Source organism: Heterodontus francisci, chromosome 1 (assembly GCF_036365525.1).
Source record: "Heterodontus francisci isolate sHetFra1 chromosome 1, sHetFra1.hap1, whole genome shotgun sequence".
In the NCBI taxonomy this organism is placed as follows: Eukaryota; Metazoa; Chordata; class Chondrichthyes; order Heterodontiformes; family Heterodontidae; genus Heterodontus; species Heterodontus francisci.
Genome location: NC_090371.1, coordinates 153958148 through 153977413, shown reverse-complemented (window position 1 = coordinate 153977413; position 19266 = coordinate 153958148).

Sequence of the window (19266 nt, the reverse complement as noted above, 5' to 3'; positions counted from 1 at the left end):
TATTCCCCACTCACGTGTCCCTAATTGCCCACTGAAACTGCTCTCCAGCCAATGAATAAACCAACCCGTCAAAATCGGGGCCTGTGATTTCTTCTCCCCGGGACAGCAATGGGACCCAGAAACAGTTCCGAAGTCCATTTCCCAACCCTGGAAAGAAAATCAGGCCCTCTGTATCTGTTCCCACCTTATTTCCTCACACAAAACTCTGTCAGCAGTGGATGGGCCTGCACTGGGGTCCAGCTGGGCCAAGCTATCACCTGACCACCAATTTTGGGTACTCTGAAGCCTCTCCAGAATCTAGGCAAGTTTGAGAGAGGAAGGTTTGTGTCCATAACATAACATCACCTGTACTTCTGCCATATAAACTATTATCCATCCTCAGGGTCTGATTTCTCTAACAATATCCTCACTGCCTTCACACCTACACTCTCCACAAACCACAACTTATCCAAAATACTGCAAGCCATATCATCATTCACGTCAATACTCCAATCCCAATTACCACTCTCATTGCCAAGCCCCACTGACTTTCCATAGCCCAACAAATTAGCTTTAAGATACTTGCCATCACTTTCATTTCTCTCCATGTCTTGCCTCCCTCTGCCTCAGCAATCCCCTGCAGCCATGCATTCCTGCATGCACCCATTGCTCCTCTGAAACCAGCTTACTCCTTGTTCGCAATTTCCTCCTTTCCACCATTAGTGGTCATCCACTAGAACCTTTCTCCAGAACATCTGCCTTGTCACTTCTCTCCCTGTCTTCAAAAGTCTTCTTAATATCCTTCTCGTTGATTGCGCTTTCACACTCCAAATCGGTTTTCTTACTTTCCCTCTCTTCTTTGCTGCTTGGTTTTCATTTATTGCCCTATAAAGCACTCCTTGCAAATGAGGATTATTATAGAAATGCAAATTGTCCTTGTAAATAGAAACATACTTTTCAATCAGTAAATATTTTGTAGACTTCTGCATATTCCCAGTAGGAATTTCATTTTGTTCGCCTGACATCTTATTCAGTTCAGCCAACCCTCAAATTCATTAGCATATTTTTAAACATGCTGTATTTACATGGGCCATTAGTGTCAGCGGAAGTACTTGTAAAAGAAACTGGCCAATGCTCGTTCCCACTCTCAGCTATTACATTTTCAAATAGCACAGAACTAGGAATGCACAGAGCTTGACTAATTTAGAGGAAACTTAAACAGTTTTTATTGAAAGATACTTGACAGGTCTGACTGAATCTTTGTGAGATGTGCAAAAGGGAGACAAAAGAAAAAATAGAAGCAAAGACAGAGGTTTCTGATTCTGTGATAGTTTTTTTTCAAAATATCACCATCTGTTGCCAACAATTTGTAACAGGCAGAAGTTTTTTACTTCCTATGGATTTTGTTCTGTGCTTTCACCCATCCATAACTACGACTTATCAATTTTTTAAAAAGAAAAAACAAAAATTCAAGTTTTATCATACTTTTTTCAAAGTTTTTTTAAGTTTAGAAATGATTTCAATTTCAGACTGAGACAGAATGTAAACCCCTTTAAAATTCTAGTGAAGCCATTTGGGGGCAATGTTGGGCTGATACGCCTCTTTATTGCCTCTCAAGTTCTGGGTTTTGAGGGTTTTTAAAATTATTTGTTCATGGTGTTATGGACAGGTGAGAAATGGTACAAGTGGCTTCCACTTTTCACCTCTCAACTGACTGCAGATAGTTTTTTAAAAAGTGTTTTAGTCCCTGAATGTTTAAGGGTCAAATAAACAGACAAATGACAGGTTTTCTCATAGGTTTTGAAAAAGAAAGTTAACTATTTATTAAACAATAACCCGAAAATGTTCGCAACCTCACCCACTCATGCATTCACACACAAGAAAAGATAGAGAGTAGAGGGTAGCATGTAATTACAGTCCGATTGTTGTAAAGAAAGTTCATTTTGAAATCTTCTGGGTTTTCCAGGAGGAAATTTTAGGAGCATTGCAGGTCTGATTGTTTCTTGTCTTGGAATTGATGAAGTGTCACAGACTCCTTTGGTTAAAACTCAGTTGTTGGTGGAAGTCCTGGTTCAATTTCTCAGTTGGGAAGCTTTCAAGAACATTTTGAAATCTATCAGCCTCAGTAATTTAAAGATGGTGCTGGCAGTGATATGGTTTAGCTGGATCAATCTCACAGCTTCTCTGGCTGGAATGGCTTTCTGTCTCACTCCCCCCTCTCAACGAAGTTACTTCTTTTAAGGAAAAAACTTATCAGGTTTGTTTTCAGTCAGGTGACATTCTCCCCTGGGGTGTTCATACAATGCCCCAGGATGTGGGGACCATTGTTTCATAATGGCATCTGAATGTGGTACAATTTGATAAATAGGTGTTTTTTCACACCTATTATCTTGGCCTTGGCCTTGGCTTTGGAGTCAGTCTGTCTGCCAAAGCCTTTGCTTGTCCAATTATTGAAGATCAGGGTCATTCATATGGAATGGACTGTTTTACATGACAATGCACCTCCTAAAGGTGATTCCAGACATTAATAATGGTCCCTTCTTTAACAGATAAACATGTTGATTGGCAAAACAGGAGGGGATCACCTGATCTCTCCCTCCATGTTGCCGGGTAGCAAAGTGTCTATTTTCTTGTAGCTTAGTTCAACAGTTTACTTTTTTTCATAATTCCTCCAGTTCATTCCATATTTCATCACTGTTCCCTCTGTGAGTGTGACAATGGGATGTGGGTACCGCTGGCAAGATCAGCATTTGTTGCCCATCCTTAATAGCCCCGACAAAGGTGGTGGTGAGCACCTTCTTGAAACGCTGAAGTCCATGTGATATAGGTACAGCCACAATGCTATTAGGGAAGCAGTTTCACGATTTAAAACCAACGGCGGTGAAGGAGCATGAGCAGAATACCAAAGGGACCATTCCCTCTATCACACCCTGGCTCACTGCTCGGTCACCCCCAACACACCTCCCCTTCCCACAGAACTTTCTGTGCAAGAGCAGAAAATGCAACACCTGCCCATTAACCCCCTCCCTTCTCACCGTCCAAGAATCCAAACACTCCTTCCAGATGAAACAACGATTTACTTTCTATTTAGTATACTATATTCGCTGTTCACGAAGTGGTCTCCTCTACACTGGGAAGACGAAACACAGAGTAGGTGACAGCTTTACAGAACACCTTCATTTAGTCCGCAAGAATGGCTCTGAGCTTCTGCTCACCTGTCATTTTACATTTCCACCTTGCTTCCAGTCTGACCTTCCTGTTCTTGGCATCCTGCAGTCAGACTCATTTATGGCACTGAAGGAGGACATTCAGCCCATCAATTCCATGCCAGCTCTCCACAGAGCAATCCAGTCAGTCCCACTCCCCTGCTCAATCCCCATAGCCTTGCAAGTTTATTTCCTTCAACTGTCCATACAATTTCCTTTTGAACTCATTGATCGTCTCCACTTCCACCACCCTCACGGGCAGCGAGTTCCAGGTCATTACCGCTCATTGCATAAAAAAGTTCTTCCTCACATTCCGCCTGCATCTTGTGCCAAAAACTTTTTGATCTGTGTCTCCTAGTCCCTGCACTATCAATTAATGGGAATATTGTCTAACGTATCCAAGCCTGTCATAATCTTGTACACCTTTATCAAATCTCCCCTCAATATCCTTTGACCCAGGGAGCACAACCCCAGATTTTCCAACCTAACCTTGTAACCAAAACCCCCCATCCCTAAAATCATTCTGTTGGATCTCCTCTACACCCTCTCACGGACCCTCAAATCCTACCTGAAGTGTGATGACCAGTACTAGATGCAATATTCCAGTTGGGGCCTAACCAGAGCTTTATAAAGGTTCACCTTAACTTCCCTGCTTTTCTACTCAATGTTTCTATTTATGAAGCCTAAGATTCCATATATTTTGCTAACTACTTTCTCATTATGTCCTGCCACCTTCAAAGATCAATGCTCATGCACCCGCAGGTCCCTCTGTTCCTGCAAATTCTTTAGAACTGCACCATTAAGTCTATATTATCTCACCCTATCCCTTCTGCCAAAATGCATCACCTCACACTTGTCTACCCATTCTGCATGCCTATCCTGTTGCAGGTAGTTCATTATCATCCTCACTGTTTGCCACTCTTCCAAGTTTGGTATCATCAGCAAATTTTGAAATTTGTATTCCAAGATCCAAGTCATTTATATACAGCAAAAATAGCAGTGGTCCTAGCATGGACCTTCGGGGAACACCATTATCTACCATCCTCCAGTCTGGAAAATAAACATTTACCATGAATTGTTGTTTTCTGTCCTTGAGCCAATTTTTTATCCAATTGGACACTGACCCTCCTATTCCATGAGCCTCAATTTTTGTTAACCAGCTTTTTATGTGGTATTTTATCAAACGCTTTCTTAAAATCCATATAAACATCCACCGCATTCCCTATACCAACCTTCTCTGTTACTTAATCAAAAAATTCAATTAGATTAGACAACCATGATCTGTCTTTTACAAACCCATGCTGGTTGCCCTTAATTAACTCAAACCTCTCCAAGTGCCTGTTGATTTTTTCCCCCTGATTATTGTTTCAAAAATCTTACCCACTGCTGATGTTAAACTAACTAGTCTGTAGTTGCTAGAACTGTCCTTACACCTTTTCTTGAGTAAGGATGTCACATTTGCCACTTTCCAATCCTCTTGCACCTCCCCCATATCCAGGGTAGTTTGGAAGATTATGGCAAGCCCTTCCACTATCTCCACCCCTGCTTCCTTTAGCAACCTTGGATACAAGCCATTCAGAACAGGTGAATTATTTTATTTTTATTTTTATTTAGAGATACAGCACTGAAACAGGCCCTTCGGCCCACCGAGTCTGTGCCGACCAACAACCACCCATTTATACTAGCATAGCCAGTCTTTCCTATACATCCTCCCTCTCAATTTTACCCTATCCATTGCCTCTACTCTCTGCTTCTATTGATATTTTATCAGATTCCTCTTCCTTAGTAAACACCGATACAAAATACTCATTACGTATTCTAGCCTTGCCATTTGCCTCGAAGCATATATTACCCTCTTTGCCCCTAATAGACCCCGCTTCCACCTCTTACTACCCACTTACCATTTGCATGCCAGTAGAAGATTTTTGAGTTCCCTTTTATGTTGAGAGAATGAGAGAAGATAATGACAATCTTCACCAGTCTTATTTTCCTCTTCACCTCTCCTCTCAACTTAATGTATTTGGCCTGGTTCTCACTTGAAGAGTTCATCTGACATGTATCATAGGCCCTTTTCTATTTGTTTCATCATAATCTTTATCTCCCTCATCATCCAAGAAGTTCTGTTTTTGGTTCCCCTACCTTTCACCCATGTTGGAATGTACCTAGCCTGTTCCTGAAGCATCTCTTCCTTAAAGATAACCTATTGTTCCAATACAGCTCTTCCTGCCAGTCTTTGGCTCCATTTTATCCTGGCTAGATCCCTTCTTATCGCATTAAAGTTAGCCCTCTTCCTATGCCGTCATTCTACCTTATATTTTTCCTTGCTTTTCTGCATTATATGTCTAAACTTTACGATACAATGATCACTCTTACCCAAGTGCTCCCCCATAGACATTTGGTCCACTTGGCCCACCTCATCTCCCAGCAGATGAAATGGAATCCTATCTTTGCATTCACCAACACTTCTCAGTCTGCTGCTGTCTAATATGGAACTATTCCCTTCTCTCATACTGTCCAACACTCTCATATTATGCACCTTATTCCTCTTTTCTGCTTCTACATACTGGTGCCCTTTCCACTGCCAATTTAGTTTAAACTCTCCTCAACTACACAAGTGAATCTCCCCGTGAGGACATTGGTCCCAGTCCTGTTGAGGTGCAGCCCGTCCCTTTTGAATAGGTGCCTCATGCCCCAGAATTGGTCCCAGTGCCCCAAGAATCTGAAGACCTCCTTCCTGCACCATGCCGAAGTCACACATTATTCCTCCCTATCCTTCTATTTCTACTCTCGCTAGCGCAGGGTAATGGGAGTAATCTAGAGATTACTACCTTCAAGGTCCTAGTCTTTAACTTCCTCCCGAGCGCCTGAAAATCCCCAGTGTTCCAATGAAGCCCAACACAAGCTTGAGGAACAGCATCTCATCTCTCGACTGGGCACTTTACAGCACTCTAGACTCAATATTGAGTTCAACATTTTTAGATTGTAATCTCAGCTTTTTTTTTTAGAAAAACTAAACACATTACAAGCCGATAATGGTGCCAGGATTCTGAAGGGAGCATTCTTCTTATCCTCTTGGAAGATCAGACCACGTTGCAAGTCGTTTTTTCTCTCAAGTCAACTTGATCTGGATCTCCAACACCCCAACCCATCTAGCCTTCTTACCTTTGAAGCAGTGCAGTCAGCAGCAACTGGGGAAGCTTCTTTTCACTTCTGGCTGTGAAGTCGGGTGGCTTCAGACTCTTGTTGACTCAATTAACTCAGGGATTCAGAAGTCAGTTTCTCACATCGGGAGAAACTTGAGGAAGTCTGGGCAACTTGAACATTGAACAGAGGTAACCGACCTCGTTATGTCTGTAAGGTGCATCGGACAGTTTAACGCCAGCAAGGCAGTGGGCTACTGGGTCGAGCACAAAATTGGCATAGTTTCGATACGGGTAGCATCATGATCCATTGGTGAACAGCGGACGAGTAAAAGTCAAAGCACTGAATGAGGAAAGTTTTTCACTGTGGTTTCAGGAGGAGCAATTGCTATTGCTATTTTCTGAGGGAAAATCACCATTACAGTTTTGGGCCTTCGATTTTACTTCACGCCAAACCCACACACCATGGACTGGACTAAGCCAAAAATATGTGAATTTGGCACAATCTCCAAGCCTGTTCATTTGTGATACTACATCAAGTCTCTACAGCAAGTAACAGCACCACAACCTCTAAGCCTGGTCAGCAGTGGTACTAGAACAAGTCTCCACAGCAAGAGACAGTGCCACAATCTCCAAACCAGTTCACCAGTGGAAGTGCAACTCTTTGTCAGTGCAGAAGACAGCACCGCACATCCAAGTCTATTCAGAAGTGATACTGCAAGTCTTTCTATTATTTGCCTTCATAGCTTTTGTTTTTCTGTAGGTGTTATTGCAATAACAGAGTTCACAAGTTCGATGATGCATTCTGCCAGTTTGGAGTCAGTAAAATCACACTCTTGGCCTCGAACAGAGTTTGGCCTCGAACAGAGTTATTGCAATCATGGCAACACTTTTTCCTACTATTAATTGGAAAGCATCTGACCAGCTTTCAGAATTTCTTCTTTTCAAGCAGAGAGTCAAGCTTTGTTTCAACGGCTTAGCCATTGATGATCCATAGGAACAAGCAGTAAAGATACACATAGCTATTGGCAATGTGGGACGACATCATCTCAAAACCTCTGGTCTTAATGACAAAGAACAAAAGGACCCTGCTGTTGTATGATTGCCTTTACGTGGGATGTCCCTTTAAGATCTTAGTATGTTAATGAGATAAGTACCAGGAAGCCAGAGTCACTGCAACTGTAACACCTCAAGGAAGGTTCTGTAAATAGTTTCTCGGTACTGTACATAACAGCTCAGCTGTTAATAAACTTGTTTGAGATCTTCAACCAACTGGACTCCACACATCTCATTGGTGTTACATCAGACAACATAAAGAATGCATTACAGCTGCAAAGATTTGGTCCACTCTAGAGGACCAATCATGCCTCAAGATCAATTTTTGCCTACATTGTCTCGAATTCATGTTTTTCAGACAATAGCCTAGTGAATCTATAGACCAGTTTGTCACTCGTTGTCATGCCGGAGGCCAAGAGTGTGATTTTACTGACTCCAAACTGGCAGAATGCATCATCGAACTTCTGATTGCACCACACCAATGGAACTCTACGAAATGGATCTTCTGGACAAACCCAAAGAGTACATGGTTGATGCCTTATTGAAAGATGACTGCAAATTTGAGTCCATCATTGTGGGTTAACAATGCTTTCAATCTCTAAATAGTACAAAAATTATAGGTGCATTGAACAAAGATTCCAAATCCAAAACACCACGTATAATGTGCGGGCTTTTGCATTTGCCTAAAGCTTGTCTAGCACTTAAATCCATATGCAAAGCATGCAGTGTCAGAGGTCACTGAAAACAACAATGTCGCAAAGCCAAGACAGACACCGTAGGCAAGAGTCCTGAAAACAAACAGTTGAACCGCAAGACATCTTCGCACAATGATAAACTTCGCAATTTTCTGACAACCGATTCATCCACGAAGTTGCGGGTGACACTAGCACGACTGATTGCAAGGATCAGAGTACATGCACAAGTGAGTGAGAGGAGCAGACATTCCATGTCGTCAATGTTACCGTGCACATTGATTCGATTACCCCACTAGAAGCATTTGCATCCATTTGTATTTCACGTCCAAGAAAAGAGGGCACACATTTACTCTAGGCAAAAGTAGACATGGGTGCCAGTGCAAACATTTTACCCCTACACATCTTAGAACGCATTTATCTGGGTAAATGTCTTGTCATGATAGCTACAACCAATGCTCAGCTAGCTGCTTACAATAGGTCCCCGATCCCAAGTCTCTGATCACAGAATCACAGAATAATACAGTGCAGAAGAGGCCCTTCGGCCCATCGAGTCTGCACCGATGCATTAAAGACACCTGACCTGTCTACCTAATCCCATTTGCAAGCACTTGGCCCATAGCCTTTTATGTTATGACGCGCCAAGTGCTCATCCAGGTACTTTTTAAAGGATGTGAGGCAACCCACCTCTACCACCCTCCAGGCAGTGCATTCCAGACCGTCACCACTCTCTGGGTAAAAAAGTTCTTCCTCAAATCCCCCTTAAACCTCCTGCCCCTCACCTTAAACTTGTGTCCCCTAGTAAGTGACCCTTCAACAAAGGGGAACAGCTGCTCCCTATCCACCCTGTCCTTGACCCTCAAAATCTTGTACACCTCGATCAGGTCACCCCTCAGTCTTCTCTGATCCAGCGAAAACAACCCAAGCCTATCCAACCTCTCTTCATAGTTTAAATGTTCCATCCCAGGCACCATCCTGGTTAATCGCCTCTGCACCCCCTCCAGTGCAATCACATTCTTCTTATAATGTGGCGACCAGAATTGCACACAGTACTCCAGCAGTGGCCTTACCAAAGTTCTGTACAACTCCAACATGACCTCCCTGCTTTTGTAATCTATGCCTCGATTGATAAAGGCAAGTGTCCCATATGTCTTTTTCACCACCCCATTAACCTGCCCTTCTGCCTTCAGAGATCTATGGACAAACACGCCAAGGTTCCTTTTTACCTCGGAACTTCCCAGTGTCAGGCCATTCATTGAATACTTCCATGTCACATTATTCCTTCCAAAGTGTATCACCTCACACTTTTCAGGGTTAAATTCCATCTGCCACTTTTCTGCCCATTTGACCATTCCGCCTATATCTTCCTGTAACCCAAGACACTCAACCTCACTGTTAACCACTGGGCCAATCTTTGTGTCATCCGCGAACTTACTGATCCTACCCCCTACATAGTCAACTATGTCGTTTATATAAATGACAAACAATAGGGGACCCAGCATAGATCCCTGTGGTACGCCACTGGACACTGGCTTCCAGTCACTAAAACAGCCGTCTGTCATCACTCTGTCTCCTACAGCTAAGCCAATTTTGAATCCACCTTATCAAGTTGCCCTGTATCCCATGTGCATTTGCTTTCTTGATAAATCTCCCATGTGGGACCTTGTCAAAGGCTTTGCTGAAATCCATGTAACTACATCAACTGCACTACCCTCATTTACACACCTGGTCACATGCTCAAAACATTCAATCGAATTTGTTAGGCGTGACCTCCCTCTGACAAAGCCATGCTGACTATTCCTAATCAAATTTTGCCTCTCCAAGTGGAGATAGATTCTCTCCTTCAGAATTTTGTCCAATAGTTTCCTTACCACTGACGTGCGACTGACTGGTCTGTAGTTCCCTGGCTTATCTCTACAACCTTTCTTAAATAGTGGGACCACATACGCTGTCCTCCAGTCCTCTGGCACCTCCCCCATGGCCAGAGACGAATTAAAAATTTGGGTCAGAGCCCCTGCAATCTCCACCCTCGCCTCCCACAGCATCCTGGGACACAAATCATCTAGACCTGCAGATTTGTCCACTTTTAAGCCTGCTAAAACCTCCAATACCTTGTCACTCCCTATGACAATTTGCTCAAGAACCTCACAGTCTCTCTCTGAGTTCCATATCTACTTCCTCATTCTCTTGGGTGAAGACAGATGTGAAGTATTCATTCAACACCCTACCAATGTCCTCTGACTCCACCCACAGATTTCCCCCTTGGTCCCTAATGGGTCCTACTCTTTCCCTGGTTATCCTCTTCCCATTGATATACTTATAGAATATCCTGGGATTTTCCCTACTTTTACCAGCCAGAGCTTTCTCATGTCCCTGCTTTGCTCTCCTAATTGCTTTCTTAAGCTCCATCCTACACTTTCTGTATTCCACTAATGCTTCAGTTGATTTGCTCTCCTTGTATTTGTTAAAAGCCTCTCTTTTCCTACTCATTGTACCCTGAATGTTTCTGGTCATCCATGGTTCTCTGGACTTGTTGCTCCTACCTATTACCCCAGAGGGAACATGTTGGGCCTGTACCCTCCCCATTTCCTTTTTGAATGCCCCCCACTGCTTTCTGTAGATTTCCTGACAAGTAACTCTTTCCAGTCTACCTTGGCCAGATCCTGCCTTATTTTACTAAAATTCGCTCTCCCCCAATCCAGAATCTTTTTTTGCAACTTGTCTATTTCTCTATATGAAGCTTAAATTGTACCATGTTGTGGTCGCTATCACCAAAATGCCCCCCCCCACCAACACATCAACCACCTGTCCGGCTTCATTTCCCAGAATTAGGTCCAGCACAGCACCCTCCCTTGTTGGATCCTCTGCATATTGAGCTAAAAAGTTCTCCTGTATACATTTTAAGAACTCCACTCCATCTAAGCCATTAACTTGATGACTATCCCAGTTAATGATGGGAAAGTTGAAATCACCTAATATAATTACCCTATTATTATTTTTACACACCTCTGCGAATTGTGCACATATTTGCTCTTCAATTTCCCACTGACTATCTGGGGGTCTATAATAAACACCTAGCAATGTGGCTGTCCCTTTTTTATTCCTAAACTCTACCCATAAAGATTCATTTGATGCCCCCTCCAAGATATCTCTCCTTACTGCAGTAACTGACCCCTTAACTAATATTGCAATGCCCCCTCCTCTTTTACCCCCTCCTCTGTCTCGCCTGAAGATTCTATATCCCGGGATATTGAGCTGCCAATCCTGCCCCTCCCTCAACCATGTCTCCGTGATAGCCACTATATCACAATTCCACGTGTCAATCCTTGCCCTCAACTCATCCGTTTTACCTGTAATACTCCTGGCATTAAAGTAGAAGCCATCCATCCTGGTCCTACTCCCTTGAAACCTACTTCCGTTGTATTCCCTCTGACTTGTTTGCTTTCCTGTGTTTAGCTGTGTCCCTATTCTGCTAGGAGTTTGCATCCCCTCCCCCTGCCAAATTAGTTTAAACTCCTCCTAACAGCACTAGCAAACCCGCCAGCAAGGATGTTAGTCCCCCTGTCGTTCAGATGTAGACTGTCCCACTTGTACAGGTCCCACCTTCCCCAGAAACGGTCCCAGTGGTCCAGGAATCTAAAACCCTCCCTTCTGCACCAACTCTTAAGCCACACATTCATCTGTGCTATTCTCCTATTTCTATACTCGCTGGCACATGGCACTGGGAGTAATCCAGAGATTACAACCCGAAAGGTCCTGCTTTTTAGTCTGCTGCCTAACTCCCTGAATTCTTGATGCAAGACCTCATCCCTCTTTCTACCAATGTCATTGGTACCAACATGTACCATGACCTCTGCCTTATTACCCTCCCCCTTCAGGATGCCCTGCAGCCGTTCAGTGACATCCCAGACCCTGGTACCAGGGAGGCAACACCATCCTGGACTCACGTTGACAGCAACAGAAGCGCCTATCTTTTCCCTTGACTATAGAATCCCCTAATACTATTGCTCTTCCTCTCTTTCCCCCTTCCTGTGCAGACAGGCTGCTTGTGGTGCCAGAAGCTTGGCTCTGTCCGCACTCCCTGGAGGAACCAGCCTCAACAGCCTCCAAAATGGAACACCGATTTGCAAGCGGGACCCCAGGGGACTCCTGAACTACCTGCCTGTTTCTCTTGGACTGCCTGGTGGTCACCCATTCCCTTCCTTCCTCAAGTCCCTTCAGCTGCGGTGTGACCACCTCTCTATACGTGCTATCCACAATGCTGTCAGACACACGGATGCTCCTCAGTGTTTCCAGCCGCCGTTCCAGCTCCTGAAACCCGAGCTTCCAGGAGCTGCAGCTGGACACACTTCCTGCACACATGCTGGTCCCTGGGTCTGGAAATGTTCCCGGATTCCCACATGCAGCAAGAGGAGCAAACCAGGCTTTAAGCTCTCCTGCCATGACTAAACCCTTTATTTATTTATTTAGAGATACAGCACTGAAACAGGCCCTTCGGCCCACCGAGTCTGTGCCGAACATCAACCACCCACTTATACTAATCCTACACTAATCCCATATTCCTACCACATCCCCACCTGTCCCTATATTCCCCGACCACCTACCTATACTACGGGCAATTTATAATGGCCAATTTACTTATCAACCTGCAAGTCTTTTGGTGGTGGGAGGAAACCGGAGTACCCGGCGAAAACCGAAGCAGACACAGGAAGAACTTTCAAACTCCACCCAGGCAGTACCCAGAATTGAACCCAGGTCGCTGGATCTGTGAGGCTGCGGTGTTAACCACTGCGCCACTAAATTTAAAACTTTAGATGACTATTATAATAAAAAAAAATCAACTAAGTCTTGCTAAAACAATGACTTACAATTCAATCCAGTTTGAAATATACCCACCAGGACTTACTCACCAGTCAGCTGTGCTCTGTGGAAACTCTCGGCTCCCCTTACGCTGCTTGAGGACAGGTAGGAAATGAAAGGAGCTCCTCGCTCCCTCCTCACCGAACTCACTCAGTCAGTCAGTCACAAAACTCCCACTTTAGCACTCTAATGCAACCCTAGTCAGCACTCCACTGCAAACAAAGTCAGCACTGTAAGATGGCCCACTTTTATACTGTCTGACTCTAGCCCCTGAAAACTGGTTTAAGCCAATTATCTAATGAACAAGGTGCAGCTGCAAGCAGAGCCTGAGTGAACTCTGTTTAAAGCTGGTCTAAAACTCACCTTCTCCAACCCAAACAGGAACTGTTAAGTTAATTTGCTACTTAAAAGACAGACTAGACTTTAGATACAACTAAACCTTAATTACCCTCAGTCACAAAACTCCCAATTTAGCACTCTAATGCAACCCAAGTCAGCACTCCATTGCAAACGAAGTCAGCACTGTAAGATCCATTATGAAGTGTTGTTAGAATGCTTTGGATTGGAAATCCTAACTCTTTTACATTGTTCAAATGACTGGACCTGCGATTGCTGGACTACAGGCATGCAGGGATCTGACCCTGGATGCAATCCACGATATTGGCCACTGTCTGGGAACTGACTCTGGACTCTACACCAATTTGCTCCATTGCGTATCTCAAGTCAATGTGCCCCACCTGTTTTGACAAAATAGGCAGCTTAAAGGGGGTTGCTACACTGCACCTCCAGGAGGATGCTACACCCACCATCGACCCGCCCAGAAGTGTAGCATCCATATACAGTCCAAACCCTGGACCGAGCTGGACAAGATGGAAACATCATCCGTTGTGTCCAAGACCACATTGACTGGTGTGGTGAGAAAGAATGGCTCCTTACGGGTGTTCCCCGGACCCCTGTAAGGCTGAATCACATCTTGAAAAGATACCAACACAAAATTTTGACCCTCGAGGAACTGAACCCCCAGTTTGTGGGTGCCTGGTTTTTCTCCTAGCTTGACGCCAAGAATGGCTACTGGTCCATGCACTTAGCCAAGTGGTCACAGGAGATCACCACCTTCCGCATTCCCTTCAGCAGGTACTCATTTCAGCACCCCCCTTTTGGTTTATCCATTAGCCAGGATGAGTTCCAACAGCACATGGATTGCATCATGAGTCTGCTTGTGCATTGCTGATGATATTGCCGCGGTGGGCAGGACCAAAGCAGTGCACGACTGCAACCTGCATGCCCTGATGCGTACAGCGAGAAGGGAGGGACTGATTTTCAACAGCCATCAGTGTCAAACTGACGTCTGCCAAATTAACCTTTTCGGCTCCATCTACTCCGACCAGGGCATCCAACCAGATCCTGGCATACTGGACAACGTCTGCGTAATGCCTGTCCCACAGGACAAGGAAGACCTTCAACAATGCCTAGGTCTCTTCAATTTCCTCTCCCCCTTCATCCCAGGCCTTGCTCAGAAGGCAGCACCAACTGATCTCCTGAAGAAGGACACCCTCTTTCTCTGGCATGTAGACCATCAATACATCTTCAGCCAACTGAAGACCTTGCTGACTGAGAGTGCTTCAGTACTGCAGTTCTATGACCCTGCAGAGTCTACGATGCTGGAGGTGGATGCCTCACAGAAGGGTTTGGGTGCCTGCCTACTTCAGAAGGGGCGACCGGTCGCTTTCACGCCCAAAGCCTTGTCACAAGCTCAAGCCAACTGTTCAAATATTAAGAGGGAGACTCTGGCTCTCGTTTTCAGCATCACACGCTTCCATGGCATGTGGAAGCTCTTTGGCAAATGTTTTATGGTGGAAACTGACCACAAGCCTTTGGAGATGATTTGGCATCAGCTACTGATGATTGTGCATCCACACCTCCAGCGACTACTGGCAAAGATACAAGGCTATAACTGTGAAGTGAAATACAAGCCAGGCAAACTGATGACCACCTCAGGCACACTGAGCCGGTTGCCCAACCCACCGAACGCTGAAGAAGTTTCAGTGGAATGGCAAATCGACCATTCACAAACTGTTCCTGACAAGCCCTTCAGTGAGCTCCTCAACAAGCACTTAATTGGAGGCGTGCAGGTTTCTCATTTCCCCCTCCTAGCATCTCTTCAAAAATGGCTTTATGTTCCTGAGGCGGCAGGACCCAGTGGTGCCCTCTGGGAGCGCAATTTTCAAATCACTCCCGCACTTGCTTTTGCCCCTACTTGCATTTGAAAATCCAGCCCGATGTTTCACATTGATTACCTTTCATCAGAAATGGAAGTTTTAGAGAAGAATGAGATGACTTTGTCTGATGTAGGCTTTCTTCCCTGCTCCCTGGACATAGAGGGACCGGAAATAAAGGTACTGAATTGGGGGAATGCAGATTTCAATATGATAAAACAGGATCTGGCCAGAGTGAACTGGGAGCAGCTTCTTATAGGAAAGTCTACATCAGACCAGTGGGAGTCATTTAGAAAGGAAATTGCGAGGGTTCAGGTCCAGCGTGTTCCTGTAAAGGTGAAGAGCAGGTCTAATATGTCCAGGGAACCCTGGATCTCAAGGGATATAGAGGATTGGATAAGGAAACAAAAGGAGACGTATAGCAGATTCAGAATGTTGAAAACAGCTGAGGCCTGAGAGGAGTATAGAAAGTGTAGGGGAGTATTTAAAAAGGTAATTAGGAGAGCGAAGAGGGCGCATGAAAAATCACTGGCAGACAAGATAAAAGAAAATCCCAAGGCGTTTTATAAGTATGTTAGGGGCAAGGGGATAACCAGGGAAAAAGTGGGGCCCATTAGGGATGTAAGAGGCAATCTGTGTGTGGAGCCAGAGGGCGTAGGTGAGGTTTTGAACGATTACTTTTCATCTGTGTTCACGATGGAGAGGGATGATGTAGGTGTAGTGATCAGGGAGGGGGATTGTGATATACTTTATCAAATTAGCATTGAAAAGGATTATTAGCTGTATTAGTGGGCTTAAAGATGGATAAATCCCCAGGCCCAGATGAGATGTATTCCAGGCTGTTATGTGAGGCAAGGGAGGAGATAGCAGGGGTTCTGACACAAATTTTCAGATCCTCTCTGGCCACAGGAGAGGTGCCAGAGGACTGGAGGGCAGCAAATGTGGTACCATTATTCAAGAAGGGTGGCAGGGATAAACCAGGTAATTATAGGCCTGTGAGTCTAACGTCAGTGGTAGGGAAATTATTGGAAAAGATTCTGAGAGACAGGATTAATCTCCACTTGGAGAGGCAGGGATTGATCAGGGATAGGCAGCATAGCTTTATCAAGGGGAGATCGTGTCTAACAAATTTGATTGAATTTTTCGAGGAGATGACTAGAGGTATCGATGAGGGTAAAGCAGTTGATGTAGTTTACATGGACTTCAGTAAGGCTTTTGATAAGGTCCTGCATGGGAGATTGGTTAAGAAAGTGAGGGCCCATGGGATCCAGGGTAATTTGGCAAATTGGACTCAAAATTGGCTTAGTGGAAGGAGGCAGAGGGTGATGGTAGAGGGTTGATTTTGCAAATGGAGGCCTGTGACCAGTGGGGTACCACAGGGATTGGTGCTGGGACCCTTACTGTTTATAGTGTACATTAATGATTTAGATGTGAATATAGGAGGTATGATCAGTAAGTTTGCAGACGACATGAAAATTGGTGGTGTTATAGATAGTGAGGAGGAAGGCCTTAGATTACAGGATGATATAGATGGGCTGGTAAGATGAGCAGAGTTGTGGCAAATGAAGTTTAATCCTGAGAAGTGTGAGGTGATGCACTTTGGGAGGACTAACAAGGCAAGAGAATATACAATGGATGGCAGGACCCCAGGGAGTACAGAAGGTCAGAGAGACCTTGGGGTGCTTGTCCATGGAAGACTGAAGGCAGCAGCACAGGTAGATAAGGTGGTTAGGAAGGCGTACGGGATACTTGCCTTTATTAGCCGAGGCATAGAAAGAAGGGGTTATTTTTCTTGAAGCAGAGAAGGCTGCGGGTGGGGGGGATCTGATAGAGGTATCCAAAATTATGAGGGGCATTGATAGGATAGATAGAAAGAAACTTTTTCCCTTAGCAGAGAGGTCAATAACTAGAGGGCATAGATTTAAGGTAAGGGGCAGGAGGTTTAGAGGGGAGTTGAGGAAATATTTTTTCACCCAGAGGGTGGTAGGAATCTGGAACACACTGCCTGAAGGGATGGTAGAGGAAGGAACACTCATGACATTTAAGAAGTATTCAGATAAGCACTTGAAATGCCATAACATACAAGGCTATGGGCCAAGTGCGGGGAACTGGGATTAGTTTTGGATGGGTGCTTGATGGTTGGCGCAGGTGCATTGGGCTGAAGGGCCTGTTTCTGTGCTGTAAAACTCAGACTCTAGAAGACTTTTTCTTCGTCTCAGCACAATACTCAAAAGAAAATGCCAAATTTAAAATTTGCCACCAATAGGAAGTGCAGGCCCTACTTTCTGCTCCTGCTTTGGAAATTCAAGTCCCCTGCCATGTAAATGGTGGTCTCCATCAGTGCATCAGCAATATGCAAGTACTAAATTGTAGTCCATACATCGCATGAGTGACTTTTTTGTGGTTTGAATGCACATGAGGATGTGAGTGAGAGAACTTTTCCAGGTTAAGGCTGGAGATGTCATGGGCATTGCACTGCCTTAAGAGCATTGATAGTAAGGTATAACATACCTTAATGCATTGAGAGGCAAGTTATTGAAAGTGGCAGACTTAGAATGGTGCATTCTTGGCTGACTCTTTTTACTATACCTGACTTGGTGTGTTTATTTAGTTTTTTTCTGCACAACATGAATTCTTCTCTTGGGTACACAAGGATCTTCAGGCCTGCTGCCAGCCCCCTGTCTACGTCCCCTTCATCCAATGATTGCCAGCCCCACCGAGGATAAACTTTCTGGCTTAGCTCCATTGGAATTGCTACAATTCCTTCCCCCACCCATCACATGTGATTGGACAGCCAATCACATCACCTACCGCCTGCCCACTATCTGACTAAACTTGAAATCGATGCCTTCTTTCTATTCTTGTGTGCTTCCCTTTCTAACATGTTAAGTCTAACTCTATTTCAGATTGTGAATAGTTAAAAGAAGACTTCATGGAAGGCTTGCATATTTTAAGACCTTGCCTGACATTTAGCCATTCCTATCTCAACAATATAATTTGAATTTAGCTGAACAAGTTATTTTCTTTTCTTAATCCTCTAGCATTATCTCATTAATAAGGGAAATTGCAATCATTATACACTTCCCAATCTCATTTCCACTATAGCACCTGAAAATGATTTGGGAGTGCTAGCTGCTAAGTCAGTCCTCCAGACATTGAGCCAAATGTTGACTGATAATAAAATTTTATTATAAGAGTATATACTACACTCCCTATGGGCACTATTTTTATACTATTCATGGGATGACTCAAACAGGTAAGTTTAAATTTAATTTTTGACCTTACGAACTGCCTGGTTCTATGAGGAGGCTCACAAATATGATTTTTGTGAGCCTTCCCTCAAGAATTCTTTTAATATGAGTTGTGGCACTAGTTTGCTCACAGGGTACACTAGCTGTTTTGTATTTTGCACTGCTTTCATGGCTATATATTTTATCACAACTAGGGGATGTTAAATTGAAATATTTATGTTATATATTGGCTTGGTTTAATGCCAAAAGCAGCCCATTTCATTTTATATTTATTCACCTGGGACAGTGTGACATTCATTGAATGTCAACATATAAGGCTTTTGAGATTCCACCAAATAGACAAATGCTGGTTAATACAACAATACAAGTTTATTAAATGTGTTTGAAAAAGTTCTGAGAAAGAAGTCGAGTAATTGTATTTAATATATTTTATTAAAACACATATATTGGATAGCCTGGTTTGTGGGAAATTTACCAACCATGTAGCTGAGCCATCCAAATCAGAAAGGTTGTAGATTGATCATCAAATATCTTGCTGATACCCACTGTCATGTGAATAATTACCACTTGGCTAAGGTACTTGAGGGTAACTGGTACCCTTGGAACCATATGTCGGCAAGGTGTCAACAAATATTAGAGAAGAGTGAAAGGATCGGAGAAGAGTGGAGAGAGAAGAGTGGAGAGGGCAGAGGAGGAAGAGGAGAGGTGAGAAAAATGGCAAAGGTTAGCAAGAGTAAAACATCTATTACAAGCAGATCTCATATGGCATTGCTCACGAAGAAAAGCAAACAAGGAATTGGTGTAAAATTTCATTTTCTATTTTATATATATATAATGCACCTGTGATGGTATATTTTAGGGTGGGA